The following is a 6,164-nucleotide window of genomic DNA, read 5'->3' on the forward strand; positions in this document are numbered from 1 at the left end:
GCTATAGTATATCCTACAGTTGTTGGTATTGTATGCATAATTCTTCATGAAACTACCCGGTCATGATCACTTGCCCCTTTAAGCTTTTAGCATCTGATCCCAAGTATGAAATCCCAAACTGCAGCCAATGGTCCCGGTTCAATGGGTGAGATAGCAACAAGATCCTGGACCAATAATGATACAATAACTATGAACCTGTTCCATGGTATCCAAGGAGGTGAGAATAAACAAACAACAAAAATGCATGAATGCTAATGCCTTAATCTAAATGTTATGCAAAAATAAAAAGTGGAAAAAAAGAAAATAAAATTTTTTTGAAATTTTATAAAATAAAAAAATGAATGCAAATTAACTTAAACTAATATGATATACAACCTAACGAAAAAAATGCATGAAAAATTAAAAGAAAGGGAAATGCCCCACCCCAAGCTTAAGAACAAGCATTGTCCTTAATGCTTAAGAAAATGGCGGAAATGACCTAAATCGGAGGGTTGGGGTAGAGCATAGGGGTTTGTAGAGGAGGAAAAATGGTGAATAATGGTGGTGGTCTCGCGGGATTCCGACCGGTAGATCTAGGGGAAATCGAGTTGTTGTGTGGAGCGCGGGCGGGGCGCGGGCCGCGTAGAGGCCGCGTGTAACATTATTGGTTTCCTCTTGAGTTCATAAAAGGTTCATAAGAATTTTGGGTCGAAGCACGCGGGCCGCGTAAAGGCCGCGTGAACTGAAGCTCAAAAAATATTAAGTGTTGAAACCAGCCCCGCGGGCCGCGTGTGCTAAACAGGGCTGGAGGTGATTCTTTTACGCGGGAAAGGAATGGGCCGCACATAAACCGCACATAACCTTACACGGGCCGCGTGGACTTTCACGTGGGCCGCATAACTTCCTGCACCTCAAAATTTGAAAATTTTCTAAAAACTTAATTTTTGGCCAAAACGATTCTTGTAAAGTCCCGGTTTCAAAAACACAACAAAAAGTTTGGACCAAAGGTGAGAATAAAGCTTGAAATTTTTCAAAAATGAACATTTTCAAAACAAAAATTTTTTTCAAAATCATTTTATTCGGTTTATAAAAGACGAAAGCACAATGCTTCCCAAAAATGCCCTTCTTTAACGTCTTTGGCGACACGCCTCCAAACTTCACTTTAACACTTTGGGGCGTCCAAATGGACGACATCTTGGACATTTGAATCAAAACCTTCGTAGAATGACTTCAAACGATGTCCATTAACCTTGAAAACTTGTCCGGTGTCAACATTTTTTAATTTCCAAACCTCCATTGGGACTCTTTTCTTGTATTTGACTTTCTTTTTACGGGAGAACCATACAGGACTTAGACCTTAGATGGTAAAGCCTTCAACTCCATTTGGTAAATCAAGAATCGACGCTTCACGTAATTGCTTATTTAGCTTCTCAAAAGCTTCTCAATCATGTATAAGTAGCCGCTTTTTGGTCAAGGCTGTTAATGGAACAGTTATTGAAGAAAATCCTTAGATAAACCTTCAGTAATATCTAGCTAATCCCAAAAAATTATGAATCTTACTGAGACTTTTTTTCTTTCCCACTTCATCACAACTTCAATATTCGTTTGGTTAACCGTCATGCCTTATTGGTTAACTACATGATCCAATAATTGAACCTCTCGGATCCAAAAATAACATTTGAAGAATTTTGCATACAACTTCTGTTTCTTTAAAACTTGAGTAAATTACACGAATGGTCCCTATGGTTTGGAGTAATTTGCGCGTTTGGTCCCTAACTTATTTTTTTTAACTCGGAAGGTCCTTGTTGTTTGTTTTTGTTACCCGTTTGGTCCCTGTCTTATCTAAAAAGACTATTTTCCCTTTGATTTTTTAATTTATTTAAATAAACACACCCGAACCCCACCCACCCACCCTCACCTTACCTTACCTATCCCACCATTTTTCCCTATTTAAATCATAATTTTTTTAGGTAAAACAAGGACCAAGCGTGCAACAAAAACAAACAGCAGGGACCAAACGCGTAACAAAAACAAACACCAGGGACCTTACGAGTTAAATAAATAAGTTAGAGACCAAACACACAAATTACTCTAAACCATAGGGACCATTCGTGTAATTTACTCTTAAAACTTCTAATATCTAGCGCAAATGCTTGCTATGCTCTTGCTTACTCTCTAAGTATATTAGAATATCATCGATGATGCCATTTCCATTTAATGATTTCGAATTAGGATTGATAAGTTATAGCAAGAAATTATGTAATTAGAGACTAAGTTTTATAAGTTTGGCAAATTAATTAATTAAATAAAAGACATTATATCGATGTAAAAGGTTAAATTAATCTCTAAATATTATTAAAAGAGAACCTTTAATTCTAAACTGAAGAAATCAGGACCATTGATTGCATTTCAATCATATATTTTCCACCTTTGGATTATTTGATGACATCATCTTTGTCAACCCATTTATTTTTGTCAATAGATTTTATAAAACATATATTATGTTTTAAATTAGAATTCCATTAATGACACTTAAATCTCACCAAAAATAAAATGAATTAAATTAGGAATTCTATTAATGACAATTAAATATCATCAAAAATAAAATAAATTAAATTAGGAATTCTATTAATGACAATTAAATCTTACAAAAAATAAAATACAAAAATACCCCGTCTCCCTCAATTCTTTACATAATATATCTAACCTAAGTTTTGTAGTGGAGAAGAAAATGGAGGAAAACATGTTGTTTTGATTTTTACTTAACGATTTAGATTTGTAGTCGAACGACTGAAATTATAAATACATCACATAAAGGTAAGAAAACAAGTAACTCAAATTTTACTTGACAACTTTTTAGTCATCTCATATATGCTTATTTCTTGATAACTAATATTTGTACTATTTATCGATATTTATGCTAAATTTGTGACAACATTAAAATGATTGTTACTCAAGTTGCTTGATTTTTTTTAGATTTCTTGTAGGTCGAAATTGGAGTTGACAAACAACATAAATGGTCAAATTCATCTGGGTTCTTGTGAACGTAAGTAAAATATATTTTGATTTTTATGTTATGAGGGTGTCAAATTTTATGGTTTGAAAATTAATTGTCACAGTTGTGTTATTTAGAAATTTGAATCGGATATTTCTATGGGATTCCCCATTTTTTTCATACTTTTGACAAATTGCTCAATAAGTCGAGCAATCAAATTTTAAACGATAGACTCATACACAGTGTGTGTCATATCCTTTGCTTTTGGTTGTTAAAATCACAATTTTTTTTTCGTTTTTTTTTTTTTGATGTGTTAGGATTTGAGACCTTGATTTGGATACTTGGAAATTTTGTTTGATCTACCTGTCTACTACCTGTTCGATGAAATGCTTAAGGGAACAATATTGGGATAAACTTGCGGCTCGGTTTAATTTACTTTAAAAATATATTGGTTTAGATTACTTAAAAAATATACTTGTCGATTTTTGTTATCCTTCACGGTTTAAATTTGTATGTTTCTCCTTAAAGTTTCATGTTTCATCCCTAATAGTTCTTTGTTTACGTTTTAATTATAATGCCTTTTTTGACCCTTGGTCACATTGGTTAGTTTCTCATACTAAGTTTTTTTTTGAAAATTATATTTAATTGCAAGTTATTATACTATCTAATACCCCAATAATCTCTAATATTTGTATAAGATGGTGACAATTATTATTTTTTTATTGCAGCTTCTCTTCATATTGATTATTGGATGTAGTTTGAGTTATGGAATGCTGTGACTGAGGGGATTCCACATTGTGGGGCGTTGGAATTCATTACAGAAGAAAGCATGATTTATATACTTTATTGGGTATTGATGGAAACGTTTAATTCTTGCTCATGTAGATCAATAAATATTTTACAATATGTTCTTTTAACCTTATATTAGGACTTTTTTTGGAAAAAAAAATTGCTTTTAATATTAAACTTTGAAGAAAAAAGTTCATATATAGCATCATACTCTTAAAAAATGACTTTTTTGGATTATTTTTAGTTGATATGGAAAGTTATATTTTTTGTATATTGAAGTTCATTTAAACGATTGTTTTCTGGAAAAAAAATCAGTAATAGCATTAAACTTTGCAAAGAAGTTCATTAGTAGCATCGTAGTTTCAAAAAATGACTTTTTCGTATTCTTTTTGGCTAATCTAGAATTTTTTTTCTACATTAGAGATAATTAATAGGATTTTTTTGAAAACATTTTATTAATGGAAAGTACATTTTCATTTTCTTTCGCGTAATAGACCATTTATGTAAGAAAAACATTTCAAATATGGACCATTTGTGTACTTTTGTTCACATGAACCATTTATGTAATATATAAATTTAATTGTTAATAAGTAGGTCATTAATATGACAATTTTCTAGGGAAAATTTGTTTTTAGTATTGAAATTTGCAAAAAAAAAAAAAGTACAATGATAACAATATATTAATTTATTTTGTATATATATATAAGTTATATTATAATATAAGTTTTTAAATAAGACATAACGAGATTATCACCTTATAAAAATAAAAATAAGATAGCAACCAATTAATTGATTCTTTATTTCAATATTTCATTATTATCTTTAAACGATTAATTATGTTCTAAAGTTTTGTTATACGAAAATTTTGTCAGATATATAAAAGTAATCATGTTTTAATTTTTCAAATTATAAAAGTAATCATGGTTTATGTTTTTCATATATGAAAATCATATTACGAAAAAGAGTGTTAGCATCTACCCGTTTTAAAATAAATTTCACATATTATTTTAGTTTTTAAACAGATATTTTGACAAAATAACTATTTTTTTTTAGGATTAATGTATACTTATATGTGAATAAGAGATGATACAAGAACAATATATTACGTGTTCTTTAAAGTATATCATGTTCCTGCTAAGAACATATGAAAATTTGCACTCATAAATAAATCTCATTTTTTAACCAATTTGCTAATATTTATTGCAACACACCCTCCCTGTAAACCTTAAGCCCCTAAATGGTCGTCTGAAACTTATCATCAAAAGAAACTATTTGGTATCGTTACATCACTAATAGTCAAAATAAACTATTTAGAGATTTGGTCCAAGGTTTCCTATATGTCTGCATGAAGATGACATGTTACCATTCAAGCTGATAAGAAAACAATTTCTAATCAAATTATTTTTCGCGATGGCAATCAATAAAGCTTACGGAGAAACAATTCCAAACGTAGGTATTTATCTCCCAGAATCGGTTTCACGCATGGCCAACTTTATGTGGCATTGTCTAAAGGGATATCGCGTGCCAATACAAAAGTATTAGTGAACTCTGACGAACAATTCAACGACAATGAAGTTTATACATCAAATATGGTCAACAAAGAGGATATCATTGCTCTGTAGGTATTTATCTTTAAGAATCGTTTGGAGGCAAGACCATTTTATATGGAGATGGCTTTAGACAAATTCTTCCAACAATACAAAGTGGCAATTGTTCGGATACTGTGCATGCATCATATTCGTCCAAATTACGGCGTGATGTACAGTTTTACGTTTAAACGTAAACATGAGATTTATTTTGGTTGTATAACTAAGATTTGGATGAGACAAAAGCATTTGATGAATGGATTGTTAAAATTGGTGATGGTAATATTGGCGGCCCTAATGATGGTGAAGCTGAAATTGAATTTTCAGAAGACGTTGTTGTTCGCTCTATAGGTGACCATATTCATTCAATTGTATCCATCGTTTATCTATCCTTTGTAAATCATCTTGATGATCAATCATATCTTCAAGATAAAGCTATTTTGGTCCCTACAAATGAAGAATTTGATGCTACTAATGACTACATTTTAGGATTGATGAAAGATGAAGGGAAAACATATGAGTTCAAATTTTTTACGTGATACAGAGTTACCGGGTTTTTTTGAGGAATCAATTTACTCTTCAATTGTGTTGAATAATTTTAAGGCATCTAGAATTTCCAACCATAAACTTACACTAAAAATAGGTGTTCCTGTCATATTACTTTGTAATATCGACCAAACCAAAGGACTATGCAATTGTACTAGATTATAGATTATTAGGCTTGGAAGAAACGTCATTGAAGCCTGAATCATATATGATAGATTCTTTATGGAGACTACTTATATACCTTGCATGAATTTAACTCCGTCTAATGA

Source organism: Lactuca serriola, chromosome 5, assembly GCF_051521515.1.
Source record: "Lactuca serriola cultivar US96UC23 chromosome 5, Lser_US96UC23_V15, whole genome shotgun sequence".
Lineage (NCBI taxonomy): Eukaryota > Viridiplantae > Streptophyta > Magnoliopsida > Asterales > Asteraceae > Lactuca > Lactuca serriola.